Source organism: Erpetoichthys calabaricus, chromosome 4 (assembly GCF_900747795.2).
Source record: "Erpetoichthys calabaricus chromosome 4, fErpCal1.3, whole genome shotgun sequence".
Taxonomy (NCBI): Eukaryota; Metazoa; Chordata; class Cladistia; order Polypteriformes; family Polypteridae; genus Erpetoichthys; species Erpetoichthys calabaricus.
In genome coordinates this window covers 267230809-267247145 of record NC_041397.2, presented here as the reverse complement: position 1 = coordinate 267247145, position 16337 = coordinate 267230809, and positions in this window count along the sequence as shown.

Here is a 16337-nt window from a genome sequence, read left to right as displayed (position 1 = left end):
TTCATCTCTGAAATTTCTTCTGACTTACAGCGTGAGTAATGTTGGCACATTTGGAAACATTTAGAGAAACTGAAAGGCAAATTACTCAATGGCATTAAGTAATTGCTTTAAAAGAGCACATTAATAGGTCAGTTAAAGATCTAAACTGAAATGTATTATTCTGTCTTGGAATCAGTCAGAGGTGTGGTCAATATTTATAAAACATAGATTTGACCAAGAAAAACATATATATGCCAAAAGGAAATAAAATATGTTAAGGAAAAAAATTCCACACTGGTGGAAAAATATTTTAAAGAAATAATCCATCCATCCATTTTAAGAATCTGCTTTTACTTTCCAGTACGAAGTCACAGAAAGCTGCAGCCTATCACAACACCAATGGATGTAACGTGCAAGTCAGTCTTGGACAGGCAACCATTGCTAATAAACATGTCTACACTTTCTCAAACAAGAGTTGCCAATTATTTTAACAACCATATATTAAAAGTGTAAAAAGAAACTGAAAACCTCACATTAAATCCTTGTCATCATGGGAGGGATCTTCAAACTTCACATAGATGGTACCCCAAGCTAGAAATTTAATCATGGTCTAAGTGCACTGTGTTGATCATTTCAACTGCCACTTTCAAGCAAAATCTCATTTCTGAATCAAAATCTTGAATGTGTACATCAAGTAATATCTATTAATATCATCCCCTCAAGTACCACGCTTGTCAGGTTGGGGCAATCTTCTAATCAGTAAGTCTCCACGATGGCTTACCAGGCAAGGAACCATACCTTGAGAACATATGGAACAGTAAAGCCCTGTCAAGATAAATAAACTGCATTAGTCAAAGTGCCAGTGAAGACATGGGCAATCAAAAGGTAGCTTAAGAGCCATGATAAAATAGGATAATTAACAAAACCTTCACATGAATAAAGGTCAGGTGCAGGACTGAAACCCAGGAGGCTGGAATCAAGAGGCAGTGGCACTAACCACTGTGCCACACTTATTTATCAATTGAATAAGTTCAGTTTGCATTACATCTTCTATGCTCAGATTGTAAATGGTAGGACTCTAAAGTAGCCCCAAACTGTTACAACTGTATATGTAACTTACATATATATAAATAATATATATATGTATATGTAACCATATATACAGTGCATCCGGAAAGTATTCCCAGCGCATCACTTTTTCCACATTTTGTTATGTTACAGCCTTATTCCAAAATGGATTAAATTCATTTTTTTCCTCAGAATTCTACACACAACACCCCATAATGACAATGTGAAAAAAGTTTACTTGAGGTTTTTGCAAATTTATTAAAAATAAAAAAATTGAGAAAGCACATGTACATAAGTATTCACAGCCTTTGCCGTGAAGCTCGAAATTGAGCTCATGTGCATCTTGTTTCCCCTGATCATCCTTGAGATGTTTCTGCAGCTTAATTGGAGTCCACCTGTGGTAAATTCAATTGATTGGACATGATTTGGAAAGGCACACACCCTGTCTATAGAAGGTCCCACAGTTGACAGTTCATGTCAGAGCACAAACCAAGCATGAAGTCAAAGGAATTGTCTGTAGACCTCTGAGACAGGATTGTCTCGATGCACATATCTGGGAAAGGTTACAGAAAAATTTCTGCTGCTTTGAAGGTCCCAATGAGCACAGTGGCCTCCATCATCCGTAAGTGGAAGAAGTTTGAAACCACCAGGACTCTTCCTAGAGCTGGTCAACCATCTAAACTGAGTGATCGGGGGAGAAGGGCCTTTGTCAGGGAGGTGACCAAGAACTCGATGGTCACTCTGTCAGAGCTCCAGAGGTCCTCTGTGGAGAGAGGAGAACCTTCCAGAAGGACAACCATCTCTGCAGCAATCCACCAATCAGGCCTGTATGGTAGAGTGGCCAGACGGAAGCCACTCCTTAGTAAAAGGCACATGGCAGCCGCCTGGAGTTTGCCAAAAGGGACCTGAAGGACTCTCAGACCATGAGAAAGCAAATTCTCTGGTATGATGAGACAAAGATTGAACTCTTTGGTGTGAATGCCAGGCGTGACGTTTGGAGGAAACCTGGCACCATCCCTACAGTGAAGCATGGTGGTGGTAGCATCATGCTGTGGAGATGTTTTTCAGTGGCAGGAACTGGGAGACTAATCAGGATAAAGGGAAAGATGACTGCAGCAATGTACAGAGACATCCTGGATGAAAACCTGCTCCAGAGCGCTCTTGACCTCAGACTGGGGCGACGGTTCATCTTTCAGCAGGACAACGACCATAAGCACACAGCCAAGATATCAAAGGAGTGGCTTCAGGACAACTCTGTGAATGTCCTTGAGTGGCCCAGCCAGAGCCCAGACTTGAATCCAGTTGAACATCTCTGGAGAGATCTTAAAATGGCTGTGCACCGATGCTTCCCATCCAACCTGATGGAGCTTGAGAGGTGCTGCAAAGAGGAATGGGCGAAACTGGCCAAGGATAGGTGTGCCAAGCTTGTGGCATCATATTCAATAAGACTTGAGGCTGTAATTGCTGCCAAAGGTGCATTGACAAAGTATCGAGCAAAGGCTGTGAATACTTATGTACATGTGATTTCTCAGTTTTTTTATTTTTAATAAATTTGCAAAAACCTCAAGTAAACTTTTTTCATGTTGTCATTATGGGGTGTGGTGTGCAGAATTCTGAGGAAAAAATGAATTTAATACATTTTGGAATAAGGCTGTAACATAACAAAAGGTGGAAAAAGTGATGCGCTGTGAATACTTTCTGGATGCACTGTATATATATATATATATATATATATATATATATATATATATATATATATATATATATATATATATATATATATATATATAAATAAGGTAAGGTGCATTGGCAATCCTAAATTGTCCCTAGTGTGTGCTTGGTGTATGGGTGTGTGTGTGCCCTGCGGTGGGCTGGCGCCCTGCCCGCGATTTGTTCCTGCCTTGCGCCCTGTGTTGGTTGGGATTGGCTCCAGCAGACCCCCATGACCCTGTGTTGGGATATAGCGGGTTGGAAAATGACTGACTGATGACTATATATATATAAATATATATTTTTTTTTTGTCATGAGTGTGCGCTTAGAGGACAGTTTAAGGGCTCTGTTGATGATATTTCTCTGTCACTCCAGGGGTTGGCACTGTGTGATATCATGTTCTCTTTATCTCGCTCTGCAGACTACAAGATTGACGGCTTTTCCAATCCCATCATCACTTCTGGTGTCTGTCTGCCTGAACCTGGAAATCACCATAATTGGAAGCTTCGCCATCTTCAAGTTACTTCAGTCTCTAACTCCTGTCTGAAAAGATGTTACTTCAATGCTTCGAATTGAGCTTTGTTTATCTTTTTGAAAATTATTTTATATGAATTTTGCCCACAGGTGTGCCAAACTTTCGTATTGTGTCCTCTTGTTCTTACTATAATAGTAAGTAGTATATATATATATATGTTGGAAGATTGGGGGTCGAACAACACCCCTAGACACAGACAGGCTCAGTCACACACAAGTCCCAAAAGCACAACACACTTTTATTTTATTTTTCTTTAGCACAGTGTACCAAACCTCAATTACTCAGTCCCTTTCCTTTCTCCTCTTTTTCTCTTCTGCCTCCACTCCTCCTTACAGCTTTGTCCTCTACCACCTGACTCTAGATCCCCAATTACTGGTGAGGCAGCTTCTTTTATAGCATACTCAGAAGTGCTCCACGTGTTTCTTGACCACCTTCCGGCTGCATTTCCGGGTGTAGTGGAAGAGGTTTCTCCAAGGATCCAGATGAACCTGCAGCACCCTTTGGCGGCACCCACGGAACTCAACAGGGCTGTTCCAAACTTCAAGTCCCAGCAGACCCTGCAGGAATTCGTGGTGCTGTAGCAACCCAGGGAGACTGCCCTCTAGCATCCCGGGGGAGATAATGTCCCAAACATGGTCTCTCCTTCGGTCCTTCAATCCAGCTGGTGTCCTGGCCATCCGCCACTATATATATATATATATATATATATATATATACAGTGAAAGGATTAGACAAACACAGGTAAAGGTTTGGGGGCAGCTGCCTGTATACTTGAAATAGGCTGCCAACAATGAAAGTTTGGTTCAATGAAAAACAGGTCACAACAGACGTCAGTCCAACAATAGAACAGTACAGACAGGCAAACATGGCGGTTTTAAAGCCAGGCAGGGGAACTGACATCATCGGAGAAGGAACCGGAAGTGACATCATCTAGTCCGGGCGAAATTTCCTGTGTTTGGTCTGCCTATGAAAAAGAGGAAGGATCAGGACACTCTGCCACCCCCTGGAGTTATCCCTTTGTGAGCCCTTCAGCTGCCTCCCATGCATATGTGTGTGACAATATATATATATATATAGTATATATGTATTTATCTCAATATCAGATATTCCCAGAATCCACCAATAGCACAGAAGTAGGGTTTGAATTCCAAAGCCTTTAGTTTTCTTATTATGGTTTTATGTTTATTGTCTTCTCCTTTGCAGTTCTCTAACACTTTTTTGTGCACTGTAATGTTAAAAACAGTCAGTCACACACTGTGATGTTCGTTATATCCACTCACCTTTTTGTCAACCTTGTCACCATTTCTTAATTCATGAACAGGAGAAGCGGATAATTGCAGCCACGTTATTGTGCTTTTTTTTTTTTTAAATTGAGTTTTTTCAATTCAAGTAGTACATCTGCTATTTTGGTAGTAGGCTCAAAGAACACTAACAGACCTCCTGCTTCAAAATGATAATCTATCAAACCACAGTAGCCATGCTAAGAACATCAAAGTAAACCCGTGAAAATTAAAAACAGTATTCGGTAGGTTGAAAAGCACTACAAAAAATCCAAGACGGAATATAATCGAAAGCTTTTGGATGTTTGTGATATTTTTTCCTGTAGCATATGGGTCATAGCTATACATGCCACTGTTACTGAATAACAATGCTGTTCATAACATAGCCATAGAATTTTGGGCAATAGGTTACTCAAATGCCAGCCTTCTGTCAATTCAAAATTCTTTATACCTTCCTCACCATGAAGACTCACTTTGTATTCGTTCAGCTTCTCTCTAGTAGTGTCTGGCTGTGGAAGGTTCATGTACTCCATCACAAGTTTCCCCCTCAGTGTTGCCTAAACTCAGCTTTAGCAGCATCATATTTGTAGCAGGATCCAACCATGGACAGGTTGTCTATCTGTTGGAGAAATTCCTCTCTCTCTCTCTCTCTCTCTCTCTCTCATTCTGTCACTCGGCCATGTTAGAGTTTCTAATCAACCATGCATGGACATCACTGGAATGAGGGAGAAAGCAAAAGGTCCAGGAGAAAACTACACAATTCTATGCTGTAAGTCTGAACTTCACACAGTAGAGCCTAGGTGCTTGGTGCTGTAATGAAGCATCTCAAACTTCTATACCAACATCCAGTAAGAGTTCTCCTGTCTAGTCTTGACATTTATGTTGAAAATGAAGATGTCTCTTGTTCTTTTTAATATTTCAAGATAACATTTTTAATGAAACCTGATGTCTAAACTATAGAAATATAATTACAATATTGGCAAGGAAAATATGCTCAGATTCATGAGGCAAAAGAAGTGGCGGCATGTGACGGTGCGGGTTCAGCTCCATGCTCCTCTTCTATTAGGGAGCCCTTGAACCCATCACCGTCGGTAATGTCACCGATGAGCTAGACATGAGGCAATAAACAATTGAGCAAAGTGGATGATGTTTAAAGTGCAAAAGTGCTTTTATTAAAAGAACAAATCAAAAGTGCAACAGTGCAGTTTTCAAAGTTCAATAAATAAATAAACAATCCATTAAAGAAACGTGCAGGTTAAAAGACACAAAAACAACAATCCTTTAAAACGAGGTTCAAACATCTACAGGAAGCAGTCTTTAAAAACAAATGACAATCCCGGTGCTTTTTAGTTACTCTGGCGGTCCCCCTGCTACTCCCGTTTGGGCTGCTCTACAGGCGAGACGCTCTTTCTGCAGCTGGCCTTCTACCTGCTCCTACTGCAACTGTCAGTAGCCTTTCCGATCCTCGGCTCCGGTCGGCTTACCCTGACAGTGACCTGGGAAATCCACCAACGGCCAAGGCTCTCACGCGGTGGACACCACGTTCCCAAGTCCCGATTCCCCACGGTCTTCCGTGGAGAATCATCCACTTTCTCGTCACTCCCGTCCTGCGGGAGCGACAACAACTACGCCTGGGGTGTCGGCCTCACACCCAGGTTGTCTGTTCAGCTGCTGTGAGCTTGTTCACTCACTCACTCGCACCGGCACACTCTCTCTCCCTTCCATTCTTCCTTCCTGCAACCTCTGTTTCTTTCAGTCTTTCTTATGGCAAGCCAAATTAACATTTAGAGATATCTCAAAATGAATTTCGGATACCTTAAAATGTAATTTACTTTTTAAGATATCTGAAACTCGCTTTGAGATATCTTAAAATACTTTCCTTTACATTTTAAGATATCTGCAATACATTTCGGGATATCTCAAATGCATTTCAAGATATCTCAAATACAGTTTCAGATATCTCAAAATAATTGTGTTTGTATTTCAAGATATCTCAAATGAATTTTCAGATATCTTAAATTGACCTTTCATGCATTTTAAGATATCTTAAATGCATTTCAAGATATCTCAAAATCATTTCCTGTAAAACTGCCTATTATTTCAATGGGACTTCTTGTTTATTATAAGATATCTTAAAATGTATTTGAGATATCTTGAAATGAGCAGGAAGTGATGTTGAGATATCTGAAAATGTATTTGAGATATCTTAAATTGTATTGTAGATATCTGAAAGTGCTATTGAGATATCTTGAAATAATTGAGTGTCCTTTTAAAGATATCTTAAAATGCATTTTAGATATCTTGAAATACAATTTTAGATATCTTGAAATACATTGTTAGATATCTGAAATACAGCAGAGACCCATTTTAAGATATCATGAAATTAATTTTAGATATCTAAAAATGTATTTCAGATATCTGAAACAACAATGAATTTCAAGATATCTTAAATGCTTTTTAAGATATCTAAATTATATTTCGAGATATCTTAAAATAACTTCCTTCTCATTTTAAGATATCCCAAATTCATTTTGAGATATCTGAAATGCATTTTCAGATATCTTAAAATGACTTCCTGCACATTTCAAGATATCTCAAAAACATTTTAAGATATCTTAAAATGACTTCCTGCACATTTCAAGATATCTCAAATACATTTCATGATATCTCAAAATCACTTCCTGTGCATTTCGAGATATCTTAAATTCATTTCAAGATATCTTAAAATAGGCAGGATGTTCCATTGAAAGTATAAGAAATTTTACAGGAAGTGATTTTAAGATATCTGAAAATGTATTTGAGATATCTTGAAATACGCAGGAAGTGATTTTAAGATATCTGAAAATGTATTTGAGATATCTTGAAATACACAGGAAGTTATTTTAAGATATCTGAAAATGTATTTGAGATATCTTGAAATGTGCAGAAAGCTATTTTAAGATATCTGAAAATGTATTTCAGATATCTCAAAATGCCTGCAGATGTATTTTAAGATATCTTGAAATGTATTTGAGATATCTCAAAATGCACATGAACATATTTCAAGATATCTCAAATTGCATTTAAGATATCTTGAAATGCATTTCAGATATCTGAAAATGTACAGCATATCACTTCAAGATATCTTGAAATCTGTTTGAGATATCATACAATTCTTTTTAGATATCTTAAAATAGATGTATTTTTAGATATCTATAATTCAATTTGAGATATCTAAAATGCATTTCCAGATATCATAAAATTCATTTTGAGATATCTCTAAATGTTAATTTGGCTTGCCATACTTTCTTTTACTTCTTTCTTTCCTGTTCTTCTTCCTTAACCGGCACGCGCCGCAAGCGCGGCGATTATTTATTTAATTAAAAATGGCCTTTGGTGGGAGAGCTGTGGACCCATAACACCACACGGCACCAAAATTTGTTATTTGCATGAGGCTTTTCAGATTGAGCTAATAGGATGTTAAGCTATATATGTTGTGTTACAGCCATGTTTTTTTCTCCATTTTTTCTGTTTTTTATTGTTTTGTTTCTTTAAAGTGGCAACCATTCCTTGTATTTTGCAAATTTAATTCTAAGAGGACGTCACTGCTGGGTCCTCCTTATGGCTATTTATTACTGTCCGAAACAGTGACTCAACATCAGGTCATCAGGAGTAGTAAAAATTCTTGTCACTATTCCTTTTATTCTTTATTCTTTGATTACTGAATCTTTTCAGTTTCGCGATTGAACTTTGCTTATGGATGTGTTTTGGGACTGAAATTCTTTCTTTGCTCTCCACACCAAATGCCAAAACCAACGTATAAAGATAAACATAAATAATAAGTAGTAGATAGATAATAAGTAACAGAGGCAGCATAAAGTACAAAAATAGAATAGAAGTATAAAGTGTAATGTGCAGGTAGGTGTGTGATGGACAAGTCAAATACAGTTGTGTGAGGTAGATAGAATGAGGTGAACCATGGTTATAAACTCCAGTCAATTATTTAGGAGTTTAATGGCCTTGGGGAAGAATGAGTTATTTAGCCTGGAAGTCCTGCATTTCATACTTCTATACCTCCTGCCTGAGGGTAGAAGTGTGAACAGTTTGTGTTGGGGGTGGGTGGGGTCTGGGGTCCCTGAGGATCGAGGAGGTTCTCCTGCGGACTCTGCAGTTGTACATGCTCTGCAGAAAGGGCAGTGGGGTCCTGGTGATCTTCTCAGCAGTCTTTACCACTCTCTCCAGGCATTTCCGGTCCATAGCAGTAGTGTTGCCATACAAAATGGTGATGCAGCTGGTCAAGATGCCCTCAACAATGCAGCTGTAAAAGTTGCCGATGATCTTAGTCGACATACCAAACTTCCTCAGCCTCCTCAGAAAGTACAGCCTCTGTTGGGCCCTCTTGACCAACTGTGTGGTGTTCAGTGTTGAAGTGAGGTCCTCAATGATGTAGACGCCCAGGTATTTAATGCTGCTCACCCTCTCCACTCCAAGCTCTCAGAACAGTGCCCGGTGAGGTCTCCTCTCCTTCCTCATGTCCACTATCATCTCCTTCGTCTTGTCTGTGTTGAGGGTGAGGTTGTTCTCCTCACACCATGACGCCAGACTGTCCACCACCATCCTGTAGGCCGCCTCATCCCCACCAGTGATGCATCCTATCACTGCGGTGTCATATGCAAACTTTAGGATGATGTTATCTTTGTGGGAGGCGACACAGTCGTGGGTCAACAGGGTGTAGAGGATGGGGCTGAGGATGCATCCCTGTGGGGTGCCTGTGTTTGTGATAATGGTGGCAGAAGTCCTATTACCAATCCTGACAGACTGGGGCCGGTCAGTCAGAAAGTCTAGGAGCCAGTCACAGAGGGTGGGGTGCAGACAGTTTAGTTTGTTATGTTTTCCTATATTTGCTAATAAACTCTTCATTTATAAAGATTACAGTTTGGATAATCTATTCAAGCAAGAGTTATGGTTTCTCTCCATTTTAAGGCATAAGTTGGAGTTAGCCTCTTCTCAACAGACCACTGAAGGACCAGGCCTGCTTTATGGTCTTTTGGAGGTCTCATGAATCCCTCTCACCATGTTTTGACTCCTCTGTACAAGGACAATATAGCACATTGTTTACAGTATAAATCAAGGGAAATTATGCTTAAGCTATACTGAAGCCTCATCTGGAGTACTACATGCAATTTTGGACTTCATATTACAAAAAAGACATAGCAACAGCAGAGATAGTCCAAAAAATAGTGACTATGTTAGCTCCAGGGGCCTCATGCATAACGCTATGCGTAGAATTCACACTAAAACATGGTGTATGAACAAAAATGGAAATGTGCATATGCACAAAAAAATTCAGATGCACAAAACTGTCTGTACACCAACTTCCACGCACTTCCGCTACATAAATTCCAGTCAGCATGGAAAGTAACGTTCATGCACGCGCCAGCCGCCCCACCCTGACTCCTCCCAGAATTTTCCAGATTTTAATATGCAAATCAATATAAATAGCCCCTTAAGTTTAGCCTTCTGTGAAAAGAAAAGCAAAAGCATGGGGAAAATAGAATAATTTCAGTGAATACCAAGTGGAGGCAAGGAAAAACTTACTATTTGTTAGTTTAAGCAGTGTGGTATAAACAACAAAAGGAAGTTGATCAAGTGAGAGAGTGATGGAGAAACTCAAAAGTTCAAGTTCAGAAATTCGCACACTGCCTGAAATAAAAAAAGATGTGGTCAAATATCAAAGTCACCGTAAAAACGTGAGTCGATGCCCACCATCTGAGTGTCATACAGAAGCATATTAGGGCACAGAGAACAGAAAAAAAATAGGGACACAGTTAAAAAAGGTCATTATATCCAATTCAATCTCATAGTTTATTTTGTCATTCAAGTAGAACGTCGTAAACTTAACCTTTAAATCGTTTAATTTACTAGTTTCTCAAATCCCATCGTAACTAAAATAGCATGTTAAATGCTTCAAATTCTATGTGTTCTTCTATGTACTCTGTGTGTGAATCACTACATCACTGACAGGACACAGAATAAATTACATTCATGATATTACAGCTCTCTGAACAATTTAAATACTAAGATGTATACTTGATATTATTTTCAGGATGATAGGAATTAAAGCATGTATTAAACATGAGTAAATGGTGGTGGAGTGGTAGCGTCCAGAGATTGTCCCTGCCTCCCGCAAGATGCTTGCTGCACTGTGCGCGACCTTCAATTAAATAATTTATTGCAGCAGTACTGTTTCTTTCAAACATACTAACCTCCATTTCTTATCGTTCATTTTCTGTCTCCAAGTAGCCAATTACCACACAATAAGTTCTTTAAATGTAAAAACATATCTAAGCTTAGAATGCCGATTCTTCAAAACTTATATGGAATATTGAAATATCTTCATAGTACGTGTTTAATTATTCCATCCATCTATCCATCCAGGGTTGCGCCAGTCATAGGAAGTATATAGCGCAAGGCAGGAACAATCCCTGAACGGGGCACCAGCTCATTGCTACCGCAATGAAGTTAAAAATTTATCTGTATAATGTAATATACATATTTTACTGCATTTCATCTTAAAAATGATATCAAGAGCTCCAAGAAGATAGTGTTTGGAAATCTAAATCCATTTAGAGGCCAGTCGTCATCATCTGTAAATACCCGCTCTCTTCTATTGAATTGAATTGAATTCCTTTATTGTTATTGTATGGTACAACGAGATTCAATATGCAAATCCACCATAAACTTATTTTCCTATAAAATTATAAAATAACATTAATAATAATAATATGATTAAAAAAACAATGAAAAATATACAATATGTAAACATAAGTGGCCCAGGTTGTGCAATATTACAACTGTAGTGCAAGTTTAAAGTGAAGTAATTGCACTTATAAGTACACACAGTTGTACTGGGAGCACTTGATGGACTGATTGAGTGTGTTTAGAGCTCGATGAAAGTATTTCTGAGCCGCCAGATCCCAACAGAAAAGGCTCTGAAGCATTTGCCGTATGGGATAATTTCAAATAGACTATGTGCATGGCCGAAGCAGCGTGTGCTAGATGCTGTATCCCGATAATCCTCTTTCTGATCAGCTCCTGTAAAGCTGTGAAACCACACTCAGATACAATAGGTTAAAATACTGTGAGTAGTGCACCAAGATTAACAATGCTAAAGCAGCTATAGTATTTGGAATAGTTTGGCAATTCCGTGCAGCATTATATTGTTACAGGCTGATTACAATCAGATGCCTTAAACTAATAAACAATATGCGGTAAAATTCAGTGTATTTGATAAAGCTGCATCAAGGGGACGTGAATCTAAAAAATAACCGCACAGGAACTGTAGCACGCTTTGATGCAGGGTGCTGCTAGTTTGCAAAACCAAGCCGAAAACTTGTGTATGCACAAGTTAAGGCTGGCATGAGAATGTGTGTGGCTTTACGCCAAGTTTAGTTTTTATACATTGTGATGTAAGCGTGGAAATGGGCGTACGCAACATTTTTCTGCCTACACACTGTTTATAGAGTAAATGAGGTTCTAGGACTTTGAGGTACTGTATGATGGTATATTAGGTGATATAATTGAAGTTTTCAAAATTATTAGTACAATGGTTCCCAGTAATTACTTCAATCTAAGTTCCTCAATAAGAACATGCAGACATAGATGTAAACTTATTGGAGTAAATTTCACACAAACATTTTGAAGAATCATAAATAAAATATGTGATTTGATATTTCTTTGGAAAAATTATTCAAACAGGATTGGCAAGCTTTGTTGGGGTGATTTACTTGTTCTCATTAAAATTGTTGTAATGTTTTCCTACGAATTAAATAGTTTCAATAATAATAATAATAATAATTTCCTTAGAGATTAAACAAACTTTTTAAATGTCTGTGAATGTTCACAGAAAATCAATAATGACTCATTTAAAATGCACATAACCACACAAAAAGCTGGTCCTTATTGCATCAGGTGCAAGGCAGGAACCAAACCTGAATAGGGTGCCTGGGCAGAATCACACACCTAAATTGTGCAGCTTGCCCAAAAAATGCATAAAACTCCCCATCAGCAGTGGCCAAGGACTTGGGATCACAATTCTAAAACTCGGAACTCATGATGTAATGGACAGATTGCTAAAAATGGCTTCATAATGGTAATCCAAATGGTCTTTTCAAATGTCCTATTTCTGATTGAATCCACAGTAGGATTGCAGGATTGCATGGAGAACTCTGGTTTATCTCCCAAATCCTGAAAGTTGTGCAGGTAAGTTTAACTGGCAATTCAAATTGTTCTAGTGTATGCGTCCCTTCAATGGACTGGCGTTCTGTCCACGGCTATTTTTTGCCAGTCCTCTGGAACTGAATTAAGCAGGTATGAAACTAAGTATAATGTTATGATTTAAAAAGTTTCTCCCCATCCTTTTGCATTTTCTGCAATCTCTCTCCAAATAAATGCTTTGTAACACTAGTGGTAGCAGTACTTTGGACACTGGGCTAAATATCCCCACATTACCATGACAGAGTTTTCACCAGAGTTAATTTTAAGCCTATTTCAGTTCCCTTTTTTAGCTGAGAGAAGGGCTGTCCACACTAGATTATTTAGTTTCATACATGAAGCCGCCATTCAGCAGATCAGCTGCTACTTTTCAGTCTAAGCACTTTGTCAATACATTGACAAGCCGCAACAACAGGCTGTACATTTGATAAATATCTGTTGAAACGTGAAGTGTGCGTTCCAGCTCTCGCTTCTTGGAGCATTCCATTGGTGCAGCATTTTCTCTGCAGTGCACATATGTGGCTTATATCCACTAAAGCTAAATAACAGTACGGCATTGATTTACGAGGTCTACATTTCTTTGAATGATCCCTGCTGCTGCGGCCTTCAGCGTTTTCTCTTTCATGTGTCAGTGTCAGAGGGCAACTGTGAACCAGCTGTGGAAAGCTGGTAAAGAAATTGCCATTTCATTGTCATATTGTTGCACTCCTGCATTACAAGTACATTTGTAAAGTTAGTTTAAAATACCAACATGAGACAAACTGAGTTATCAGCAAACTGAACAAATCTTTTAGGGGTAACTTTTTCTTGTCCAACAATGGTGAAAAATTTTTCGCAATTGCCTTTTCGTTTTATTGGGTTTCTAAATTTATTTCAAATTTCATTGCTTTTAGGGGACATTTTCATTATGCTAATGTTCTTGTTACTGGGCAAAAGTGGGAATAAGCTGAACAAAGTAACTTTCTTTTTTTTTTTTAAAAAAAATAATAATGAGCCGTGTCATTAGCCTGTCTCATTAGAACAGTATGGCACAGCACGGCTTATAATAACAGGAAGGATCGAGAGAAACCATAAGGTGTGAATGACATACCTCATAATTTAGGACACACTTTTTTTTTTTTTAATTAATGATGTCTTTAACAAATGACCAAAGAAAGCAAGAAAAAAATAATAGTGTTGAGACAAATAAAAATTACCTTCTCAATATGAAAGAAAGTGGGGGGCACACTTAATCCTGGGGGAGAAGTTATTTCTCAGCTTTTTCGCTGGTTTTCAATACTAAAGCATGTGGCACTAATAATATCATCGTAACACTTACCTGAAGAAGATTTTCTGAAGACACCTGCTATGTGCAGTTAGGACCTAAGTAGATAAAACTACCACAGTTTATTAAAAGTGTATTGTGATTTTTAAATAAAACTACTGATGTTATTTTTTTTTTCAAAAACTTCAGATACAGACTTTCACTGAAGTAATTTTTAAATAAATGTGATGAGATCTACATTTAAATTAAAGCAAAAATCAGAAAAAGTGACTATTAGTCACTGCAGGAGAAAGTGTCTTTCTAAATTTCAAAATTATTTATTATTTTCTGAGACAATAGACAGTGAGCTAAAGTGTGCCTTATGCTTAAATGAGAAGTTCTAGGAGATTAAATTTAAATATTAGTTGGAAGAAATTCCTGCAGCTGCTGCAGTCCTCTATGACCAGGATAGTTCATCCTCTGTTTAGGGCATGAACAATACAACACTTGCATACATGAACAATTTTCACTGTACCTCAAGAATTTGTTATATAGCATCATTTGTTGTAGTTACAATCAATTCATTCATTTTTCTAAAGTCAATTAATTATTGATTTTTTTAGAATGATGCTGTAGATTGGGTAGCAATGTACTGCAAGGCACACACAGAGAGCTTACTTTAAGAGTAATTAATCAATATAAACTGCACACCTTTGGGACACATTCCTTTAAGAAGAATAATAAATAATCAAATAAAATGCGCAAAGATCATATGGACGTTGACTAACTAAACCTGTGATTTTTAACTCCTAGATGTATAAACAGATGTTAATAAAATACATTCTGATTTATGTTTGCATGTTGAGGTAATTACATAGTCATTCACTCTTTCCAGATTCATTTTAAATCCCAGTTTGATAGGACTCAATCAGCACATTTTTTGCATATCCAAGTTATTAATATGGGTTTGGAAAATAGAGAGTACCAAAACATTAGTATAAAAGGAAATTTATTTTCTTTTCCTCTTAAAATTCCCTAGGCCTCTGAATTTTCCACAAATAGTGTATATGGTAAGAATGTCAATAGCAATGGCAAAAAATGGTGATAAAAGCACCCATACTTGTCCATATCTGGTATAACCTTCTAAATTAAAAAAAGATAATAATAAAGTTACTGGGCTAAAATATAAGAGTTATATTAATACAGGAGTGTTTAATCCATGTATACAATGCTGTAAAAAAGCAGTTCTGTTTAGCTCTGTCAAATAATTTTTTTGAAGCTAATATTAACAGGACTTCACAGGATTCTAATGTATGTATCCATTATGCTGTTATTGACAAAAATGTAAAAATGTTTGATTTTTGTGAAGAAATAGATGGTAGCACTTTCTCAGTTCTGATTGTGAACAACTTGACCGGAATCTTGGCATCACTGTTTAACAGGGATAACAGTCCATAGGATGCTTTCTTTTACTTTCCTAGATTTTTCTGCTATTTTTGTGACTGTGTTAAAATATACAGTCAAGACAGAAAAAAAGTGTCTGAACTGTAGGATCAAATAGCCATTACCCATTACCAAAATGGAAATCAAAAAACATCCAAAAATATCAAAGATAAAGGTCAAAACATGAAGAACTGAAAAAACATTCTTTTGAAAAGGATACACGTCAAAAAGAGGTTTGTATATGCAAATCCAGATAAAACATGGCTGGCCAAGCTGACCTAAGGTCATTGTCACAACCTTTGTAAACACACCTCCAGCAACTGGAGGATGCATCTTAACAATAGGATCCAAAAATAGCAGCAAAAACTTTATAAATTGTTAATAGAAATGTTTAATTAGAAAGTTTATGTAATTTCAAAAATGGTTGCTACACTTAGATTTTAGAAATGGGAAAAATAAATAAATAATAATTAAATGCAGAAACATGAAGGTATCTAAAGAAAATATACTAAAAATGTATACAAAGTCCTCATTCATAACACTGGCTTTTTTTTCTTGATTTTTATAAATTGTTTTTGACCGCTATAAATTATTTTCACCTTGTTTTAGGGGTTTTAGAGATCAAGGAATATTGTGGTCCCTTTTATTCTGATTTGTTTTTAATAATGTTGAAGATAAGAAGCATTCTCCTGAAATCCCATCTTGTTTTACTTATGTGTGCCACCATTTTGAGGAGTATTTGTGGACAGTTGCTATGCCATTGCTTTGCAAAGTCAACAGGAAGTGTGCAGTGCATAACATTTCAGTAGTGGTCATGCCATGCAC